Source organism: Styela clava, chromosome 12 (assembly GCF_964204865.1).
Source record: "Styela clava chromosome 12, kaStyClav1.hap1.2, whole genome shotgun sequence".
In the NCBI taxonomy this organism is placed as follows: Eukaryota; Metazoa; Chordata; class Ascidiacea; order Stolidobranchia; family Styelidae; genus Styela; species Styela clava.
Genome location: NC_135261.1, coordinates 15,471,135 through 15,495,821, shown reverse-complemented (window position 1 = coordinate 15,495,821; position 24,687 = coordinate 15,471,135). Strand labels below are relative to the sequence as shown.

Sequence of the window (24,687 nt, the reverse complement as noted above, 5' to 3'; positions counted from 1 at the left end):
TAACTATTATATATGTGTTCATCAGCCCTTTCACGAAGTATATTGTTAATGCTGAATATGTTTTGCTCTTTATAACTAACAAGAGAGCTATGCTCAAATATATGGACACGAAATCCATAACGAAAATTTTTACCATCATTTCCCTGAAAATCATATGGTTTTCGTGTCCCACGCGTCCCAAGGGAAATACAAAGGTGTGTTATCCCATCCCATCTCATGGCACGTTTCCCATGGACAAGCCTGGACATAAGGTAACTTTGCGATAATGCGTATCCATATTAAGTTTTTGGCCACTCGGAAGCGTTGACACAAAATCTTAATATGGTGAGCTGGAGTGAATATTTAATTATTAGATGCAAACAGCTAATTTTCAAAGAGATGCTAAAATTGAACAATATTCCGCCTAAAACTCAGCTATTAAACATGTACAACGATACTTCAAACACTTTTACGAAAATTTCTTCCCTGGTCTATTAAGGCATAGGTTCTCAAAGTGCTCCGTGGGAGAAACTTAGGCGCTCCGATTACTTAATAAAATACTGACTTGTCCAATTTTGTGACTGTTCAAAGAAGTAATAACACTAATAAAATTTGACATCAGTAGTGTCGAAATATGACAACGAGCGCAAATTCAAATGTGACATTATATATAAGTAAGATCGCAGAGGATAAAAAGTTGTCTCTCGAGTAATATATTCAATTCATAGCCGGTGCGAGCATTCAAAATATCTTGTCATAGTAATTTATTTGTGTTCTTCGTTACTCGAAATTTAGTCGGGAAAACTTTTACGAATATTTAATAAATGAAAAATCACTATTTGAAAATTGCACGAAATACGTCCCAAACTGCCAACTATAAGTAGACCGGAATCGTATTTTGAAGTTAATCAAATTTGATTTGTTTTTTCGGCACTCAAAATTATTTTAAAGATATCGACAAAATACGAACGATTGTAATTTAAAATATTGCAAAAAAAAATGTTGGATATATTTTGCATTAATTATCTTATATATCGTCACATACAGAGAAAAAGTCGTATTGGGCCCCATCGGTAGTTTCAAAATAGACAAAAGGTACATCGCGCGAACAATTTACTGTGTTTCCATTTCAGTTCCTATATGGTATACATTTTAAAGAAATCCTAACATAACACAAATTTACAATGTCTGAAAAGCGTTTTCAATCTGCTGTGAGACTGCTAGAACAAAACTTATGGTGAAATCTTCCGTTTTAGATTTTAGTTTTAATATTTTATAATGCCGGTTTTCAATTAAGAAATTGGGTTGCAAATTCACCTGGTATTAAGCCTATTAAAATGTTTAGCATTTAAATTAAGTAAAGTAATTTTAACTTATTTAGGAATAGTAATAGATACCAATTTTAAAATTGATTGTGGGGATCCGTGAATAGTGGTGATGAATTTAAATTAGAAAGATTCAAAAGATTTTAATAACATACTTGCTCTTTAGACTCGAGGCAGCCACCTCTCTCAGTGATGCATAATCGGACGAATAACCCCGCATGTCTTTAGATATAATCATGAATTGTCTTTCCCTCTTTCAAGAAGTGTTTCAAAAAGCTGAAATTTATATGAGATAATAAAATGTAGATAAATTTTGTATGATATTGATTCGAATTATATATAGATGTTCGAACTACGTCATTATTTAGTTTGAGGTTTAGAAGTTACAGAAAATGTAATTTGACAGGAGCACAGAGAAACTATGCTTATACTTTAGAGTTTAGATACATAAAAATGAAAATATTAATTGTCAGTTCATTGACAAATTATTCACAGATTTCCCCCTAAATTACAAATATTACTTTTGAATGATTTGTCAGCGTATAATATTGCAACACATCATATAAAATATATTTATATTCATGAAGAGCACGTTGAAAATACGGCTACATATTCAAGAAAGGAAAATATCGAAAATAAGACGGGAAAGATAAAATCTAACAAATTTTTCCTTTACGCCCCTTAATAAATTGTCCACGCCCTTGTGATAAGCTATGCTTATTCTAAAGATACAAAGACGACAACTTGTAGCATACTGATATCCATTTACATTCATTCTATATTATTTGCAGATTTTCAATATTATAAATATTACTTATTTTGAATGATCTGTCAGTGTGCTATGTTGTATCTCATTATCTAAATCTTAAATAGTTAATAGTTTATTAGTGTGTTATATTTTACCTTCAAGTTCTCTATAGTCTTTCCCTCCCAGCAACTTCCTGAAAATATAGGTCAATAAATAACTTCAGCCACAGACATTGTAGACATATATTTATATAAATAAGAACAGGACAGATTATTACTACGGAATAAACGATAAGGAAATAAGAATTATATTTCCAGATTCGAAAACTTATGAACATGGGACGGTATGATTACTGAGACTACTAGCAACGGATATATAGGCTGACTATAGTAGATTTACAATTTGGTGGGATCTCATTAAACTGGTTATCGAGCAGGGACACCCAAGTTTCTAATATCTAATTAAAAAAGTAAGAATTCCAGAGTTTTGAAACTACTATATCTCATATTGACGGCGTGTGCCGTATAAACGATCCAACTAACACCATTCAGTAGAGATTATGAACGAGAGTTTATATGAATTAAGCTCTTCACACGTGATTAGGCATAACACGACGTGACCCGCACCAACAATAGGGAAAATATGACATATATTCCCATGTCTCTAAATTTAAACAGTCCTGATCATATGAATACTTAGCCCTTTTACCAAGGGGATAAGGACCAAAAAAAGTTTACACTTTGTTGAATATAATTTACACAGTATTGTTTTTGAAAATTTTAGTTGGGACACGAGTTCTTTGAGGTGTAAGATTAACGGCTATCTTAATACACTTAGTATGACTCACTCTTATAAAATCATTATTGGAAATTTGGGGCGATTTCAGTTTGAAGTATAGTTGGGAACATCAATGACATGGTTATCAACTGTTTACTACCAGAGCGTTTACTACCACGATGAGCTACAGTTAAATTTAAGACATTAGTCTGATTACCATTATCATTTGTGGCAAAAACGCTCATCAGATTAATAAAAAAGGCCAGGACTACGATTTCAGGGAAATTAGGCATATTAGTGTGTATATAGGCACCCCATGATAAACAACAAGGTAAACAATAAGTTTTAATATTTGCATGGTTAAAGTTGGTGTTGTGTTTTAACCGAATTGAACTTAACGAGGCATAGTTCAAATCCTTTCAGTATCTCTGCAGATATACACTGCTGGATTAACTTATAGTATCACTTTAAAAAAATTCACTGTTTGTAGTAATCACAAGGTGACGCCCTATTGCGATGAAACGCCTTTAATTTATGCTGACTCAATGAACTTTACCTAAACTGACATTACAAGATAGTAATTGGTCTTTCGGTTTGGACGATTAAACGAAACAACAGCAGATGGGACAACACAGCAGTTAGCCCCTGAACGTGCAGCGCTATACTGACTACGCCATTATTCACTGGATGCTGTTACAGTTAATTTGCAGTACAGTCTGTCGATTTCCCGAAAAAAAACATACAACATATTATTTATAGACATGTGGATTGAAAGATTTCAAATGATATGATTACATACTTGCTCTTCAGACTTGATAGGCCTCCATCTCACTCAGTGATGAAAATCTGACACTTGACGAATTTTTTTTTTGGTGCAATGATAAATTGTTCTGTCGACTTTCAAGCAGTGTTTTAAAACGCTGAAAATCAATATATAGATCGTGATTTTGTGTAAGTCAATTATAAGTTTGAATTAAACTAAATTTCATGGAGCCAACTATGCCATTTTCAGGTAGTTAATTCACACAAATGTTATTTGACAGAGACATTACAGAGCTATGCTTATGCTAAAGATACAAAAAACCAACTATGTAATTCAATTGAGGTCATTTTCAACTATGTCGCTGATTTCACCAAATTTACATCCTTTAGTTAAAATGATATGTTAGTGTATCATATTGTACCTCATTTTGTATTGTTAAAGTGAGACTCTTTTCTGAATATTTTCTTCTAAAAATATACGTAAGTTTTAATAAAATACGTAACGGGTAAATTTCGATATTTAATTTCATAAAATTTAAAATTTAGAAAGTTTAGACGAACAGACGAATAAAATTTATTCAGCGATTGACATTAAATTTCAAATATAAACTCTATAACATATCAGGTGTAGTCTTCAAACTGCACAAATTGCAAATATTACAATAACAATAAAATACTCAATGAATTTATTTAACTCTTTCATGGAGTATATGACTAATTAATTACCTCTGATCAGTAATTTGTAGCATTATCACATTGTTCACGGTAGAGATCGCAAACTGGGGATCGCTATCCAGCAGGGAAGCGCGCAACGAATTTTAGGGGTCGCAAAGAGTACACCAATTTGATACAATATACTATATTTATTGTACTTTTTTGGACTTCTGCTTCGAAACAAAATTATTAAAGCTTGTGCAAAATCTAAATCTTACAATTTCGATAGAATGCACAGGATCAAAAAAGCGGCATAACAATGTTCGGACCTCCTGAAGTATGCCACCAAGATGGCGCACAACCTGAACTCGGGTTGTGTACCTGGCTAGGATTCAGGTTATGCGACATTTTGGTGCGCATACATCAGGAGCACCCAATGTTGGCTTGCATCGAACTATTTAGCATTTTAAACGTGAACGTGGGTCTGACTTTTTTATATAAATCTTACAATTTCGAGAGAAAACACATGATCAGATAAGTGGCATAACAATGCTGACTCTGATCGCAAGACCAGAGACGCGGTGCGCTCGCATCGAATTTTTTAGCATTTCAAACATAAACAGTGGTATACAGCAGTGGTTCCCAACCGCCGGTCCGCGGACCGGTGCCGGTCCGCGAAGCTTTTTTGCCGGTCCGCGAGAAGTTTTGTTGTTTTTATGCCGTCTCAATCGCTTTACCGTATACAAAGTTTTTTTTTTGTACTTTGTAGCCTACCGTATACAAAGTTGCGTTGGCTCATTACGCAATTCTCTTCCGCCGTCATATTGCGACATCTTGACGCCGTCTTACACGACATCTTGGCGCCGAGCATTCGCACTTTTCGCCTCCGATTCATCGCGAATGCGCTCCATCAAATCTCGCAAAATTAAGAAGCCTCAAAATCGGCATGCGTGCTTTTTCTGTTCTGCGTGCTTTGCCTGCTTAATATGACCATCCATATAAAACGTAATGCATATCTTCTTTTTCAAACCAGAATACAGTCAGGAACAGTATAATATTCCAGTAAGAGAGGAACTTGTTGCGACCCCACAGGTGGTCACGAGACGCCCAAAAAAGCATGGGCCGCAGATATCTTTTCCAGACACAGTAGGATTTTGAGCCTGTTGCCAAGTTACCGACGACTTTGGCATTGTAATGCAAATTCATTTCGTTTGAGGCGTCGATCAACTGCAGAGGGATTTTTATGATGAACCCATTGCAAAAGAAAAGGCTTGATTAAAATGGCGATTCTACGTTACAGTCCCGATTAAAAAAGAATTACTTATCACAATTTTAGATATCTCTTGATAACGAATACTCATGGCCAAGTAATCGAGCAATCGAACTGTTGTCCGTCTTTTCAGCCAGTTACTGCGTTATGCGAAAAAAACATTATCATCACTAGATTCAATTACAACGAAGCAAAGAAATCGGCTGCACGCGGCTGCAGAGCTACGTGTTGCAAAAACTTCTTTGAGGCCTCGTTTGTAATCTTATATTGGAAACAAAACAGCAGCAAAATTCTCACACGAGTTAATTGTGTTTGCTCATGATTTGGCGTGTCCCTGTTTTTAATGTGAGATATTTTACGCATACCTTTCTTACGCATAATGGGTGCCCAGCACTGCATTTCATTACGCAAATATATGGTATTATTTTATGTTTCACCCATTTTAAATTTTTGGTCGGCACATTATTTGATAGTTTTTCTCCGCGTGAAATGGTTTTAAGTGTGCCTTTTTGTCTAGAAGCATATTGAGTGCTCGACATTGCATTATATTACGCAAATATATGTTATTCTTTTCTGTTCCGGCCATTTTAATTTTTTGCCGGTCCGCGAACACATTTAATCTAATTTTACCGGTCCGCCAGGGTAGAAAGGTTGGGAACCGCTGGTATACAGGAATCAATAGGCGTCTAATAAAATGTTCAAATAATATTTACTTGTAATATTCCTCGTTCGTTAGTTCGTGTCTTTGAATCTTTAACCTTCAATATTTCTTCATCTGAAAAAAGTTAAGATATTGATAAATAAATTGTCGCAGAACTGTAGCTAGCATAATCAATGGACAGTGGGACTGAATTTATCGGATCTTTTGCACAAAGCTCCCGCCACGTTTTAAAATGACATATTAGTAATTATCCATTTGGGGTTAGGAATGATTTAAAAATTTGAATTTCCAGTGCAATCTTCATTCCTAACTTAAACTGGATAATTACTAGTTCTCTTACTTTGAACGTTGGTAGGGTCTTTGTACAAAGATCCAATTCATACACAATAATATATTAAAGTAAAAAGGCTATGGCGAATCTCTATTAAACCATGGATTTTGCGCTACATTTGCGAAAGTTTTGAAAGTAAGTGTATTAAAACGGTAAAAACGGACTTAGTTAACTTTTTATTCATAACTATTATATATGTGTCCATCAGCTCTTTCACGAAGTATATTGTTAATGCTGAATATGTTTTGCTCTCTATAACTAACAAGAGAGCTATGCTCAAATATATGGACACGAAATCCATAACGAAAATTTTTACCATCATTTCCCTGAAAATCATATGGTTTTCGTGTCCCACGCGTCCCATGGGAAATACAAAGGTGTGTTATCCCATCCCATCTCATGGCACGTTTTCCATGGACAAGCCTGGACATAAGGTAACTTTGCGATAATGCGTATCCATATTAAGTTTTTGGCCACTCGGAAGCGTTGACACAAAATCTTAATATGGTGAGCTGGAGTGAATATTTAATTATTAGATGCAAACAGCTAATTTTCAAAGAGATGCTAAAATTGTACAATATTCTGCCTAAAACTCAGCTATTAAACATGTACAACGATACTTCAAACACTTTTACGAAAATTTCTTCCCTGGTCTATTAAGGCATAGGTTCTCAAAGTGCTCCGTGGGAGAAACTTAGGCGCTCCGATTACTTAATAAAATACTGACTTGTCCAATTTTGTGACTGTCCAAAGAAGTAATAACACTAATAAAATTTGACATCAGTAGTGTCGAAATATGACAACGAGCGCAAATTCAAATGTAACATTATATATAAGTAAGATCGCAGAGGATAAAAAGTTATTTCTCGAGTAAAATATTCAATTCATAGCCGGTGCGAGCATTCAAAATATCTTGTCAAAGTAATTTATTTGTGTTCTTCGTTACTCGAATTTTAGTCGGGAAAACTTTTACGATAATTTAATAAATGAAAAATCACTATTTGAAAACTGCACGAAATACGTCCCAAACTGCCAACTATAAGTAGACCGGAATCGTATTTTGAAGTTAATCAAATTTGATTTGTTTTTTCGGCACTCAAAATTATTTTAAAGATATCGACAAAATACGAACGATTGTAATTTAAAATATTGCAAAAAAAAATTGTCGATATATTTTGCATTAATTATCTTATATATCGTCACATACAGAGAAAAAGTCGTATTGGGCTCCATCGGTAGTTTCAAAATAGACAAAAGGTACATCGCGCGAACAATTTACTGTGTTTCCATTTCAGTTCCTATATGGTATACATTTTAAAGAAATCCTAACATAACACAAATTTACAATGTCTGAAAAGCGTTTTCAATCTGCTGTGAGACTGCTAGAACAAAACTTATGGTGATATCTTCCGTTTAGTTTTAATATTTTATAATGCCGGTTTTGAAATTAAGAAATTGGGTTGCAAATTCACCTGGTATTAAGCCTATTAAAATGTTTAGCATTTAAATTAAGTAAATTAATTTTAACTTATTTAGGAATAGTAATAGATACCAATTTTAAAATTGATTGTGGGGATCCGTGAATAGTGGTGATGAATGTAAGTTAGAAAGATTCAAAAGATTTTAATAACATACTTGCTCTTTAGACTCGAGGCAGCCACCTCTCTCAGTGATGCATAATCGGACGAATAACCCGCATGTCTTTAGATATAATGATGAATTGTCTTTCCCTCTTTCAAGAAGTGTTTCAGAAAGCTGAAATTTATATGAGATAATGAAATGTAGGTAAATTTTGTATGATATTGATTTGAATTATATATAGATGTTCGAACTACGTCATTATTAAGTTTGAGGTTTATAAGTTACAGAAAATGTAATTTGACAGGAGCACAGAGAAACTATGCTTATACTTTAGAGTTTAGATACATAAAAATGAAAATATTAATTGTCAGTTCATTGACAAATTTTTCACAGATTTCCCCCTAAATTACAAATATTACTTTGGAATGATTTGTCAGCGTATAATATTGCAACACATCATATAAAATATATTTATATTCATGAAGAGCACGTTGAAAATACGGCTACATATTCAAGAAAGGAAAATACCGAAAATAAGGCGGGAAAGATAAAATCTAACAAATTTTTCCTTTACGCCCCTCAATAAATTGTCCACGCCCTTGTGATAAGCTATGCTTATTCTAAAGATACAAAGACGACAACTTGTAGCATACTGATATCCATTTACATTCATTCTATATTATTTGCAGATTTTCAATATTATAAATATTACTTATTTTGAATGATCTGTCAGTGTGCTATGTTGTATCTCATTATCTAAATCTTAAATAGTTAATAGTTTATTAGTGTGTTATTTTTTACCTTCAAGTTCTCTATAGTCTTTCCCTCCCAGCAACTTCCTGAAAATATAGGTCAATAAATAACTTCAGCCACAGACATTGTAGACATATATATATATAAATAAGAACAGGACAGATTATTACTACGGAATAAACGATAAGGAAATAAGAATTATATTTCCAGATTCGAAAACTTATGAACATGGGACGGTATGATTACTGAGACTACTAGCAACGGATATATAGGCTGACTATAGTAGATTTACAATTTTGTGGGATCTCATGTATATAGTGATCTTTAAACTGGTTATCGAGCAGCGACACCCAAGTTTCTGATATCTAATTAAAAAAGTAGGAATTCCAGAGTTTTGAAACTACTATATCTCATATTGACTTCGTGTGCCGTATAAACGATCCAACTAACACCATTCAGTAGAGATTATAAACGAGATTCACACGTGATTAGGCATACCACGACGTGACCCGCACCAACAATAGGGAAAATATGACATATATTCCCATGTCTCTAAATTTAAACAGTCCTGAACATATGAATACTTTACCACTTTTACCAAGGGGATATGGACCAAAAAAAGTTTACACTTGGTTGAATATAATTTACACAGTATTGTTTTTGAAAATTTTAGTTGGGACACGAGTTCTTTAAGGTGTAAGATTAACGGCTATCTTAATACACTTAGTATGACTCACTCTTATAATATCATTATTGGAAATTTGGGGCGATTTCAGTTTGAAGTATAGTTGGGAACATCAATGACATGGTTATCAACTGTTTACTACCAGAGCGTTTACTACCACGATGAGCTACAGTTAAATTTAAGACATTAGTCTGATTACCATTATCATTTGTGGCAAAAACGCTCATCAGATTAATAAAAAAGGCCAGGACTACGATTTCAGGGAAATTAGGCATATTAGTGTGTATATAGGCACCCCATGATAAACAACAAGGTAAACAATAAGTTTTAATATTTGCATGGTTATTAAGTTGGTGTTGTGTTTTAACCGAATTTCACTTAACGAGGCATAGTTCAAATCATTTCAGTATCTCTGCAGATATACACTGATGGATTAACTTATAGTATCACTTTAAAAAAATTCACTGTTTGTAGTAATCACAACGTGACGCCCTATTGCGATGAAACGCCTTTTATTTATGCTGACCCAATGAACTTTACCTAAACTGACATTACAAGATAGTAATTGGTCTTTCGGTTTGTACGATTAAACGAAACAACAGCAGATGGGACAACACAGCAGTTAGCCCCTGAACGTGCAGCGCTATACTGACTACGCCATTATTCACCGGATATTGCTACAGTTAATTTGTAGTACAGAATAGTTAATTTCGCGAATATACTCAAAATATTAAAAGTAATAATTTGTCTGTCGATTTCCCGAAAAAATATACAACATATTATTTATTTATAGACATGTAAATTGAAAGATTTCAAATGATATGATTACATACTTGCTCTTCAGACTTGATAGGCCTCCATCTCACTCAGTGATGAAAATCTGACACTTGACGAATTTCTTTTGGTGCAATGATAAATTGTTCTGTCGACTTTCAAGCAGTGTTTTAAAACGCTGAAAATCAATATATAGATCGTGATTTTGTGTAAGTCAATTCAAAATTTGAATTAAACTAAATTTCATGGAGCCAACTATGCCATTTTCAGGTAGTTAATTCACACAAATGTTATTTGACAGAGACACTACAAAGCTATGCTTATGCTAAAGATACAAAAAACCAACTATGTAATTCAATTGAGGTCATTTTCAACTATGTCGCTGATTTCACCAAATTTACATCCTTTAGTTAAAATGATATGTTAGTGTATCATATTGTACCTCATTTTGTATTGTTAAAGTGAGACTCTTTTCTGAATATTTTCTTCTAAAAATATACGTAAGTTTTAATAAAATACGTAACGGGTAAATTTCGACATTTAATTTCATAAAACTAAAATTTAGAAAGTTTAGACGAATAGACGAATAAAATTTATTCAGCGATTGACATTAAATTTCAAATATAAACTCTATAACATATCAGGTGTAGTCTTCAAACTGCACAAATTGCAAATATTACAATAACAATAAAATACTCAATGAATTTATTTAACTCTTTCATGGAGTATATGACTAATTAATTACCTCTGATCAGTAATTTGTAGCATTATCACATTGTTCACGGTAGAGATCGCAAACTGGGGATCGCTATCCAGCAGGGAAGCGCGCAACGAATTTTAGGGGTCGCAAAGAGTACACCAATTTGATACAATATACTATATTTATTGTACTTTTTTGGACTTCTGCTTCGAAACAAAATTATTAAAGCTTGTGCAAAATCTAAATCTTACAATTTCGATAGAATGCACAGGATCAAAAAAGCGGCATAACAATGTTCGGACCTCCTGAAGTATGCCACCAAGATGGCGCACAACCTGAACTCGGGTTGTGTACCTGGCTAGGATTCAGGTTATGCGACATTTTGGTGCGCATACATCAGGAGCACCCAATGTTGGCTTGCATCGAACTATTTAGCATTTTAAACGTGAACGTGGGTCTGACTTTTTTATATAAATCTTACAATTTCGAGAGAAAACACATGATCAGATAAGTGGCATAACAATGCTGACTCTGATCGCAAGACCAGAGACGCGGTGCGCTCGCATCGAATTTTTTAGCATTTCAAACATAAACAGTGGTATACAGGAATCAATAGGCGTCTAATAAAATGTTCAAATAATATTTACTTGTAATATTCCTCGTTCGTTAGTTCGTGTCTTTGAATCTGTAACCTTCAATATTTCTTCATCTGAAAAAAGTTAAGATATTGATAAATAAATTGTCGCAGAACTGTAGCTAGCATAATCAATGGACAGTGGGACTGAATTTATCGGATCTTTTGCACAAAGCTCCCGCCACGTTTTAAAATGACATATTAGTAATTATCCATTTGGGGTTAGGAATGATTTAAAAATTTGAATTTCCAGTGCAATCTTCATTCCTAACTTAAACTGGATAATTACTAGTTCTCTTATTTTGAACGTTGGTAGGGTCTTTGTACAAAGATCCAATCCATACACAACAATATATTAAAGTAAAAAGGCTATGGCGAATCTCTATTAAACCATGGATTTTGCGCTACATTTGCGAAAGTTTTGAAAGTAAGTGTATTAAAACGGTAAAAACGGACTTAGTTAACTTTTTATTCATAACTATTATATATGTGTCCATCAGCTCTTTCACGAAGTATATTGTTAATGCTGAATATGTTTTGCTCTCTATAACTAACAAGAGAGCTATGCTCAAATATATGGACACGAAATCCATAACGAAAGTTTTTACCATCATTTCCCTGAAAATCATATGATTTTCGTGTCCCACGCGTCCCATGGGAAATACAAAGGTGTGTTATCCCATCCCATCTCATGGCACGTTTTCCATTGACAAGCCTGGACATAAGGTAACTTTGCGATAATGCGTATCCATATTAAGTTTTTGGCCACTCGGAAGCGTTGACACAAAATCTTAATATGGTGAGCTGGAGTGAATATTTAATTATTAGATGCAAACAGCTAATTTTCAAAGAGATGCTAAAATTGTACAATATTCTGCCTAAAACTCAGCTATTAAACATGTAAAACGATACTTCAAACACTTTTACGAAAATTTCTTCCCTGGTCTATTAAGGCATAGGTTCTCAAAGTGCTCCGTGGGAGAAACTTAGGCGCTCCGATTACTTAATAAAATACTGACTTGTCCAATTTTGTGACTGTCCAAAGAAGTAATACCACTAATAAAATTTGACATCAGAAGTGTCGAAATATGAACACGAGCGCAAATTCAAATGTAACATTATATATAAGTAAGATCGCAGAGGATAAAAAGTTATCTCTCGAGTAAAATATTCAATTCATAGCCGGTGCGAGCATTCAAAATATCTTAGTCGGGAAAACTTTTACGATAATTTAATAAATGAAAAATCACTATTTGAAAATTGCACGAAATACGTCCCAAACTGCCAACTATAAGTAGACCGGAATCGTATTTTGAAGCTAATCAAATTTGATTTGTTTTTTCGGCACTCAAAATTATTTTAAAGATATCGACAAAATACGAACGATTGTAATTTAAAAAATATTGCAAAAAAAAATGTTCGATATATTTTGCATTAATTATCTTATATATCGTCACATACAGAGAAAAAGTCGTATTGGGCTCCATCGGTAGTTTCAAAATAGACAAAAGGTACATCGCGCGAACAATTTACTGTGTTTCCATTTCAGTTCCTATATGGTATACATTTTAAAGAAATCCTAACATAACACAAATTTACAATGTCTGAAAAGCGTTTTCAATCTGCTGTGAGACTGCTAGAACAAAACTTATGGTGATATCTTCCGTTTAGTTTTAATATTTTATAATGCCGGTTTTGAAATTAAGAAATTGGGTTGCAAATTCACCTGGTATTAAGCCTATTAAAATGTTTAGCATTTAAATTAAGTAAAGTAATTTTAACTTATTTAGGAATAGTAATAGATACCAATTTTAAAATTGATTGTGGGGATCCGTGAATAGTGGTGATGAATGTAAGTTAGAAAGATTCAAAAGATTTTAATAACATACTTGCTCTTTAGACTCGAGGCAGCCACCTCTCTCAGTGATGCATAATCGGACGAATAACCCCGCATGTCTTTAGATATAATGATGAATTGTCTTTCCCTTTTTCAAGAAGTGTTTCAGAAAGCTGAAATTTATATGAGATAATGAAATGTAGGTAAATTTTGCATGATATTGATTTGAATTATATATAGATGTTCGAACTACGTCATTATTAAGTTTGAGGTTTATAAGTTACAGAAAATGTAATTTGACAGGAGCACAGAGAAACTATGCTTATAATTTAGAGTTTAGATACATAAAAATGAAAATATTAATTGTCAGTTCATTGACAAATTTTTCACAGATTTCCCCCTAAATTACAAATATTACTTTGGAATGATTTGTCAGCGTATAATATTGCAACACATCATATAAAATATATTTATATTCATGAAGAGCACGTTGAAAATACGGCTACATATTCAAGAAAGGAAAATACCGAAAATAAGGCGGGAAAGATAAAATCTAACAAATTTTTCCTTTACGCCCCTCAATAAATTGTCCACGCCCTTGTGATAAGCTATGCTTATTCTAAAGATACAAAGACGACAACTTGTAGCATACTGATATCCATTTACATTCATTCTATATTATTTGCAGATTTTCAATATTATAAATATTACTTATTTTGAATGATCTGTCAGTGTGCTATGTTGTATCTCATTATCTAAATCTTAAATAGTTAATAGTTTATTAGTGTGTTATTTTTTACCTTCAAGTTCTCTATAGTCTTTCCTCCCAGCAACTTCCTGAAAATATAGGTCAATAAATAACTTCAGCCACAGACATTGTAGACATATATATATATAAATAAGAACAGGACAGATTATTACTACGGAATAAACGATAAGGAAATAAGAATTATATTTCCAGATTCGAAAACTTATGAACATGGGACGGTATGATTACTGAGACTACTAGCAACGGATATATAGGCTGACTATAGTAGATTTACAATTTTGTGGGATCTCATGTATATAGTGATCTTTAAACTGGTTATCGAGCAGCGACACCCAAGTTTCTGATATCTAATTAAAAAAGTAGGAATTCCAGAGTTTTGAAACTACTATATCTCATATTGACAGCGTGTGCCGTATAAACGATCCAACTAACACCATTCAGTAGAGATTATAAACGAGATTCACACGTGATTAGGCATACCACGACGTGACCCGCACCAACAATAGGGAAAATATGACATATATTCCCATGTCTCTAAATTTAAACAGTCCTGAACATATGAATACTCAACACTTTTACCAAGGGGATATGGACCAAAAAAAGTTTACACTTGGTTGAATATAATTTACACAGTATTGTTTTTGAAAATTTTAGTTGGGACACGAGTTCTTTGAGGTGTAAGATTAACGGCTATCTTAATACACTTAGTATGACTCACTCTTATAATATCATTATTGGAAATTTGGGGCGATTTCAGTTTGAAGTATAGTTGGGAACATCAATGACATGGTTATCAACTGTTTACTACCAGAGCGTTTACTACCACGAGGAGCTACAGTTAAATTTAAGACATTAGTCTGATTACCATTATCATTTGTGGCAAAAAAGCTCATCAAATTAATAAAAAAGGCCAGGACTACGATTTCAGGGAAATTAGGCATATTAGTGTGTATATAGGCACCCCATGATAAACAACAAGGTAAACAATAAGTTTTAATATTTGCATGGTTATTAAGTTGGTGTTGTGTTTTAACCGAATTTCACTTAACGAGGCATAGTTCAAATCATTTCAGTATCTCTGCAGATATACACTGCTGGATTAACTTATAGTATCACTTTAAAAAAATTCACTGTTTGTAGTAATCACAACGTGACGCCCTATTGCGATGAAACGGCTTTTATTTATGCTGACCCAATGAACTTTACCTAAACTGACATTACAAGATAGTAATTGGTCTTTCGGTTTGGACGATTAAACGAAACAACAGCAGATGGGACAACACAGCAGTTAGCCCCTGAACGTGCAGCGCTATACTGACTACGCCATTATTCACCGGATATTGCTACAGTTAATTTGTAGTACAGAATAGTTAATTTCGCGATTATACTCAAAATATTAAAAGTAATAATTTGTCTGTCGATTTCCCGAAAAAATATACAACACATTATTTATTTATAGACATGTAAATTGAAAGATTTCAAATGATATGATTACATACTTGCTCTTCAGACTTGATAGGCCTCCATCTCACTCAGTGATGAAAATCTGACACTTGACAAATTTCTTTTGGTGCAATGATAAATTGTTCTGTCGACTTTCAAGCAGTGTTTTAAAACGCTGAAAATCAATATATAGATCGTGATTTTGTGTAAGTCAATTCAAAATTTGAATTAAACTAAATTTCATGGAGCCAACTATGCCATTTTCAGGTAGTTAATTCACACAAATGTTATTTGACAGAGACACTACAAAGCTATGCTTATGCTAAAGATACAAAAAACCAACTATGTAATTCAATTGAGGTCAATTTCAACTATGTCGCTGATTTCACCAAATTTACATCCTTTAGTTAAAATGATATGTTAGTGTATCATATTGTACCTCATTTTGTATTGTTGAAGTGAGACTCTTTTCTGAATATTTTCTTCTAAAAATATACGTAAGTTTTAATAAAATACGTAACGGGTAAATTTCGACATTTAATTTCATAAAATTTAAAATTTAGAAAGTTTAGACGAATAGACGAATAAAATTTATTCAGCGATTGACATTAAATTTCAAATATAAACTCTATAACATATCAGGTGTAGTCTTCAAACTGCACAAATTGCAAATATTACAATAACAATAAAATACTCAATGAATTTATTTAACTCTTTCATGGAGTATATGACTAATTAATTACCTCTGATCAGTAATTTGTAGCATTATCACATTGTTCACGGTAGAGATCGCAAACTGGGGATCGCTATCCAACAGGGAAGCGCGCAACGAATTTTAGGGGTCGCAAAGAGTACACCAATTTGATACAATATACTATATTTATTGTACTTTTTTGGACTTCTGCTTCGAAACAAAATTATTAAAGCTTGTGCAAAATCTAAATCTTACAATTTCGATAGAATGCACAGGATCAAAAAAGCGACATAACAATGTTCGGACCTCCTGAAGTATGCCACCAAGATGGCGCACAACCTGAACTCGGGTTGTGTACCTGGCTAGGATTCAGGTTATGCGACATTTTGGTGCGCATACATCAGGAGCACCCAATGTTGGCTTGCATCGAACTATTTAGCATTTTAAACGTGAACGTGGGTCTGACTTTTTTATATAAATCTTACAATTTCGAGAGAAAACACATGATCAGATAAGTGGCATAACAATGCTGACTCTGATCGCAAGACCAGAGACGCGGTGCGCTCGCATCGAATTTTTTAGCATTTCAAACATAAACAGTGGTATACAGGAATCAATAGGCGTCTAATAAAATGTTCAAATAATATTTACTTGTAATATTCCTCGTTCGTTAGTTCGTGTCTTTGAATCTTTAACCTTCAATATTTCTTCATCTGAAAAAAGTTAAGATATTGATAAATAAATTGTCGCAGAACTGTAGCTAGCATAATCAATGGACAGTGGGACTGAATTTATCGGATCTTTTGCACAAAGCTCCCGCCACGTTTTAAAATGACATATTAGTAATTATCCATTTGGGGTTAGGAATGATTTAAAAATTTGAATTTCCAGTGCAATCTTCATTCCTAACTTAAACTGGATAATTACTAGTTCTCTTACTTTGAACGTTGGTAGGGTCTTTGTACAAAGATCCAATCCATACACAATAATATATTAAAGTAAAAAGGCTATGGCGAATCTCTATTAAACCATGGATTTTGCGCTACATTTGCGAAAGTTTTGAAAGTAAGTGTATTAAAACGGTAAAAACGGACTTAGTTAACTTTTTATTCATAACTATTATATATGTGTCCATCAGCTCTTTCACGAAGTATATTGTTAATGCTGAATATGTTTTGCTCTCTATAACTAACAAGAGAGCTATGCTCAAATATATGGACACGAAATCCATAACGAAAATTTTTACCATCATTTCCCTGAAAATCATATGGTTTTCGTGTCCCACGCGTCCCATGGGAAATACAAAGGTGTGTTATCCCATCCCATCTCATGGCACGTTTTCCATGGACAAGCCTGGACATAAGGTAACTTTGCGATAATGCGTATCCATATTAAGTTTTTGGCCACTCGGAAGCGTTGACACAAAATCTTAATATGGTGAGCTGGAGTGAATATTTAATTATTAGATGCAAACAGCTAATTTTCAAAGAGATGCTAAAATTGTACAATATTCTGCCTAAAACTCAGCTATTAAACATGTACAACGATACTTCAAACACTTTTACGAAAATTTCTTCCCTGGTCTATTAAGGCATAGATTCTCAAAGTGCTCCGTGGGAGAAACTTAGGCGCTCCGATTACTTAATAAAATACTGACTTGTCCAATTTTGTGACTGTCCAAAGAAGTAATAACACTAATAAAATTTGACATCAGTAGTGTCGAAATATGACAACGAGCGCAAATTCAAATGTGACATTATATATAAGTAAGATCGCAGAGGATAAAAAGTTATCTCTCGAGTAAAATATTCAATTCATAGCCGGTGCGAGCATTCAAAATATCTTGTCAAAGTAATTTATTTGTGTTCTTCGTTACTCGAATTTTAGTCGGGAAAACTTTTACGATAATTTAATAAATGAAAAATCACTATTTGAAAATTGCACGAAATACGTCCCAAACTGCCAACTATAAGTAGACCGGAATCGTATTTTGAAGTTAATCAAATTTGATTTGTTTTTTCGGCACTCAAAATTATTTTAAAGATATCGACAAAATACGAACGATTGTAATTTAAAATATTGCAAAAAAAAATGTTCGATATATTTTGCATTAATTATCTTATATATCGTCACATACAGAGAAAAAGTCGTATTGGGCTCCATCGGTAGTTTCAAAATAGACAAAAGGTACATCGCGCGAACAATTTACTGTGTTTCCATTTCAGTTCCTATATGGTATACATTTTAAAGAAATCCTAACATAACACAAATTTACAATGTCTGAAAAGCGTTTTCAATCTGCTGTGAGACTGCTAGAACAAAACTTATGGTGATATCTTCCGTTTAGTTTTAATATTTTATAATGCCGGTTTTCAATTAAGAAATTGGGTTGCAAATTCACCTGGTATTAAGCCTATTAAAATGTTTAGCATTTAAATTAAGTAAAGTAATTTTAACTTATTTAGGAATAGTAATAGATACCAATTTTAAAATTGATTGTGGGGATCCGTGAATAGTGGTGATGAATGTAAGTTAGAAAGATTCAAAAGATTTTAATAACATACTTGCTCTTTAGACTCGAGGCAGCCACCTCTCTCAGTGATGCATAATCGGACGAATAACCCCGCATGTCTTTAGATATAATGATGAATTGTCTTTCCCTCTTTCAAGAAGTGTTTCAGAAAGCTGAAATTTATATGAGATAATGAAATGTAGGTAAATTTTGTATGATATTGATTTGAATTATATATAGATGTTCGAACAACGTCATTATTAAGTTTGAGGTTTATAAGTTACAGAAAATGTAATTTGACAGGAGCACAGAGAAACTATGCTTATACTTTAGAGTTTAGATACATAAAAATGAAAATATTAATTGTCAGTTCATTGACAAATTTTTCACAGATTTCCCCCTAAATTACAAATATTACTTTGGAATGATTTGTCAGCGTATAATATTGCAACACATCATATAAAATATATTTATATTCATGAAGAGCACGTTGAAAATACGGCTACATATTCAAGAAAGGAAAATACCGAAAATAAGGCGGGAAAGATAAAATCTAACAAATTTTTCCTTTACGCCCCTCAATAAATTGTCCACGCCCTTGTGATAAGCTATGCTTATTCTAAAGATACAAAGACGACAACTTGTAGCATACTGATATCCATTTACATTCATTCTATATTATTTGCAGATTTTCAATATTATAAATATTACTTATTTTGAATGATCTGTCAGTGTGCTATGTTGTATCTCATTATCTAAATCTTAAATAGTTAATAGTTTATTAGTGTGTTATTTTTTACCTTCAAGTTCTCTATAGTCTTTCCCTCCCAGCAACTTCCTGAAAATATAGGTCAATAAATAACTTCAGCCACAGACATTGTAGACATATATATATATAAATAAGAACAGGACAGATTATTACTACGGAATAAACGATAAGGAAATAAGAATTATATTTCCAGATTCGAAAACTTATGAACATGGGACGGTATGATTACTGAGACTACTAGCAACGGATATATAGGCTGACTATAGTAGATTTACAATTTCGTGGGATCTCATGTATATAGTGATCTTTAAACTGGTTATCGAGCAGCGACACCCAAGTTTCTAATATCTAATTAAAAAAGTAATAATTCCAGAGTTTTGAAACTACTATATCTCATATTGACGGCGTGTGCCGTATAAACGATCCAACTAACACCATTCAGTAGAGATTATAAACGAGATTCACACGTGATTAGGCATACCACGACGTGACCCGCACCAACAATAGGGAAAATATGACATATATTCCCATGTCTCTAAATTTAAACAGTCCTGAACATATGAATACTTAGCACTTTTACCAAGGGGATATGGACCAAAAAAAGTTTACACTTGGTTGAATATAATTTACACAGTATTGTTTTTGAAAATTTTAGTTGGGACACGAGTTCTTTAAGGTGTAAGATTAACGGCTATCTTAATACACTTAGTATGACTCACTCTTATAATATCATTATTGGAAATTTGGGGCGATTTCAGTTTGAAGTATAGTTGGGAACATCAATGACATGGTTATCAACTGTTTACTACCAGAGCGTTTACTACCACGATGAGCTACAGTTAAATTTAAGACATTAGTCTGATTACCATTATCATTTGTGGCAAAAACGCTCATCAGATTAATAAAAAAGGCCAGGACTACGATTTCAGGGAAATTAGGCATATTAGTGTGTATATAGGCACCCCATGATAAACAACAAGGTAAACAATAAGTTTTAATATTTGCATGGTTATTAAGTTGGTGTTGTGTTTTAACCGAATTTCACTTAACGAGGCATAGTTCAAATCCTTTCAGTATCTCTGCAGATATACACTGCTGGATTAACTTATAGTATCACTTTAAAAAAAATTCACTGTTTGTAGTAATCACAACGTGACGCCCTATTGCGATGAAACGCCTTTTATTTATGCTGACCCAATGAACTTTACCTAAACTGACATTACAAGATAGTAATTGGTCTTTCGGTTTGGACGATTAAACGAAACAACAGCAGATGGGACAACACAGCAGTTAGCCCCTGAACGTGCAGCGCTATACTAATTTGTAGTACAGAATAGTTAATTTCGCGGTTATACTCAAAATATTAAAAGTAATAATTTGTCTGTCGATTTCCCGAAAAAAAATACAACATATTATTTATTTATAGACATGTAAATTGAAAGATTTCAAATGATATGATTACATACTTGCTCTTCAGACTTGATAGGCCTCCATCTCACTCAGTGATGAAAATCTGACACTTGACGAATTTCTTTTGGTGCAATGATAAATTGTTCTGTCGACTTTCAAGCAGTGTTTTAAAAAGCTGAAAATCAATATATAGATCGTGATTTTGTGTAAGTCAATTCAAAATTTGAATTAAACTAAATTTCATGTAGCCAACTATGCCATTTTCAGGTAGTTAATTCACACAAATGTTATTTGACAGAGACACTACAAAGCTATGCTTATGCTAAAGATACAAAAAATCAACTATGTAATTCAATTGAGGTCATTTTCAACTATGTCGCTGATTTCACCAAATTTACATCCTTTAGTTAAAATGATATGTTAGTGTATCATATTGTACCTCATTTTGTATTGTTAAAGTGAGACTCTTTTCTGAATATTTTCTTCTAAAAATATACGTAAGTTTTAATAAAATACGTAACGGGTAAATTTCGACATTTAATTTCATAAAATTTAAAATTTAGAAAGTTTAGACGAATAGACGAATAAAAATTTATTCAGCGATTGACATTAAATTTCAAATATAAACTCTATAACATATCAGGTGTAGTCTTCAAACTGCACAAATTGCAAATATTACAATAACAATAAAATACTCAATGAATTTATTTAACTCTTTCATGGAGTATATGACTAATTAATTACCTCTGATCAGTAATTTGTAGCATTATCACATTGTTCACGGTAGAGATCGCAAACTGGGGATCGCTATCCAGCAGGGAAGCGCGCAACGAATTTTAGGGGTCGCAAAGAGTACACCAATTTGATACAATATACTATATTTATTGTACTTTTTTGGACTTCTGCTTCGAAACAAAATTATTAAAGCTTGTGCAAAATCTAAATCTTACAATTTCGATAGAATGCACAGGATCAAAAAAGCGGCATAACAATGTTCGGACCTCCTGAAGTATGCCACCAAGATGGCGCACAACCTGAACTCGGGTTGTGTACCTGGCTAGGATTCAGGTTATGCGACATTTTGGTGCGCATACATCAGGAGCACCCAATGTTGGCTTGCATCGAACTATTTAGCATTTTAAACGTGAACGTGGGTCTGACTTTTTTATATAAATCTTACAATTTCGAGAGAAAACACATGATCAGATAAGTGGCATAACAATGCTGACTCTGATCGCAAGACCAGAGACGCGGTGCGCTCGCATCGAATTTTTTAGCATTTCAAACATAAACAGTGGTATACAGGAATCAATAGGCGTCTAATAAAATGTTCAAATAATATTTACTTGTAATATTCCTCGTTCGTTAGTTCGTGTCTTTGAATCTTTAACCTTCAATATTTCTTCATCTGAAAAAAGTTAAGATATTGATAAATAAATTGTCGCAGAACTGTAGCTAGCATAATCAATGGACAGTGGGACTGAATTTATCGGATCTTTTGCACAAAGCTCCCGCCACGTTTTAAAATGACATATTAGTAATTATCCATTTGGGGTTAGGAATGATTTAAAAATTTGAATTTCCAGTGCAATCTTCATTCCTAACTTAAACTGGATAATTACTAATTCTCTTATTTTGAACGTTGGTAGAGTCTTTGTACAAAGATCCTATCCATACACAATAATATATTAAAGTAAAAAGGCTATGGCGAATCTCTATTAAACCATGGATTTTGCGCTACATTTGCGAAAGTTTTGAAAGTAAGTGTATTACGTTTTAAGTTTCTTCATGATAAGCTTATGTATTGTCATATAGGTTTTAAGTTTGGCCTATTTGTGAGAAAACGATAGAACCCGCTGTTGGTGAGTTGGGTGCAAAAGAGAATCATCCATCAATCTAGACTTCTGTATTGGTTAATAAGTCCAAGTCGTATAGGCCCGAAAACCTCTAATTTACCACTTATACAATAGTAAAATGAAAGCAATATAATAGCAATGAAAACAATGGGTATAAAGAACATTGAACTCACCTGAATATTGTTTCGAACTCGCTGTCCTAACCCAACAGGCAGCCTATCCATACACAACAGCAGCAATCCTACACAAAATCAAATCTTATCCTATCACGAACATTTGTGACTGACTGAAAGCGATGTCGCTTGTGGCTTCCCGCGCAAAAATATCTGACGAAAAAAGCTATCTGATTGTTGGTAATCAAATGTTTTTACCTGATTACTTTAATTACTCCAGGTTGTCGTTACGAGCCGATCACGCTTAGTACGGAGCTTAGTACAAAGAATCCAGCAATTCCATTATATTTGTCTGTTTACATTTGTCGAGTAAACGCGCACGTGAATGCCATCAAAAATGTAACCGTCCTACAACTCAATGAAAGAATAACGGCGTGTACAGGTTCAGCGTTATATCAATGCATTCTCTGCATTGGCGTACAAATCTTAGCTCATTAACTGGCGCATAGCCACGAATACTTTTAAGTTTTCTTACTATAACGTGCGGGCGATGTCGTTAAAAGAGAGGTCATATTGTGACGTTGTTTCGATGCCTACTATATAGTAATTTCTTTGCCCAAACCAAACGGCGGAGACATAACATCAGCAACGAGATTAATCACGGTTCTATGTGAAGTAAATAATTGACTGCTCAAGACAAGAGCATACCGACGACAACAACTGATGATATATAGATCAACTATTCGAGACCATTCAAATATTTGGTGTTATGGAGCTCGTGAAGAGGTGGACCGTTATTGACGTAGCCCCACAATAAGAACGTAACAAAAACAAATTGTTACTTAGCGATCAATATTGATGGGTGAATTGAAATTACTAATTAATACCTCAGATGTATTTGCTGCTGCTTAAATTTTATTAATGCCATTTTAAGTAAACAAATAGATCGCGGAGACCCTAGGTCCGTATGAAGCACTTTGAGTCTGTCTCTAGATTAGCCCTCTTGGTAAAGAACGATCATGATACAGGTATGTAAGGCCATAAAGAACATTCCTGAGATTTCAACACCCAGGGGAATGGTATACACGTATTTTAATGTATTTAGTATCTATGTCAGCCAGTGCACTGCAGCTGACTACGTTTGCGTTGAGTGGCGCATCGTGCTAAGCCCTAGGAATGCGCTTGATTTCTAACCTAAGACTACCCCGCTTAGATTCGCAGGTTCAAATCCCGTAGGGGATAATTTAGTACCAGAGGATTGCTGGCGGCTTCCTCCCGCCACCCCTACCCCAAGCCATAGAACACTTGCACTTTTTAGGTCGCTTCGCGGAACACCAAAAATGAAATTGATAAAGAAAAATGATGCAATGCAGCGAGTTACTAAATGCGCCGCGAATACCTAAAATATGATTGGATATTTTTGTTTTGTTTTTTAATTTAAATGCTGGGTATATGGATTAATAAATTATTTTCACCTTTCTATGTCGATTACTTTAATTACGTAATGTGTGCCTTTAATGTTACGTAACAATGAAGTACTTTTATTTATCTGCTCAATCTATTATTATTTATCCACTGAATCGAGTTTAGCAAACATAAGTAATTTTTTCCGCATTTTAAAGTGTAACCAGGCAGAGGTGGAGGAAGAAA

General features: G+C 33.6%; 2 long non-coding RNA genes across 2 annotated transcripts; both read right to left on the bottom strand.

The window, feature by feature from the left end:
* Positions 1-3,633: 3,633 nt before the first annotated feature.
* LOC144430798 (uncharacterized) lies at positions 3,634-13,620 on the bottom strand. The gene is made up of 5 exons (XR_013479732.1): positions 13,524-13,620; positions 11,648-11,709; positions 10,360-10,478; positions 6,229-6,290; positions 3,634-3,749 (listed from the first exon to the last, which is right to left on the bottom strand). It is a non-coding gene; the product is annotated as an uncharacterized LOC144430798 (long non-coding RNA).
* A 2,121-nt stretch (positions 13,621-15,741) lies between these two features.
* LOC144430765 (uncharacterized) lies at positions 15,742-23,204 on the bottom strand. The gene is made up of 8 exons (XR_013479709.1): positions 23,098-23,204; positions 22,415-22,476; positions 21,125-21,243; positions 19,690-19,727; positions 18,942-19,062; positions 17,029-17,090; positions 16,123-16,168; positions 15,742-15,858 (listed from the first exon to the last, which is right to left on the bottom strand). It is a non-coding gene; the product is annotated as an uncharacterized LOC144430765 (long non-coding RNA).
* Between the last annotated feature and the right edge of the window lie 1,483 nt (positions 23,205-24,687).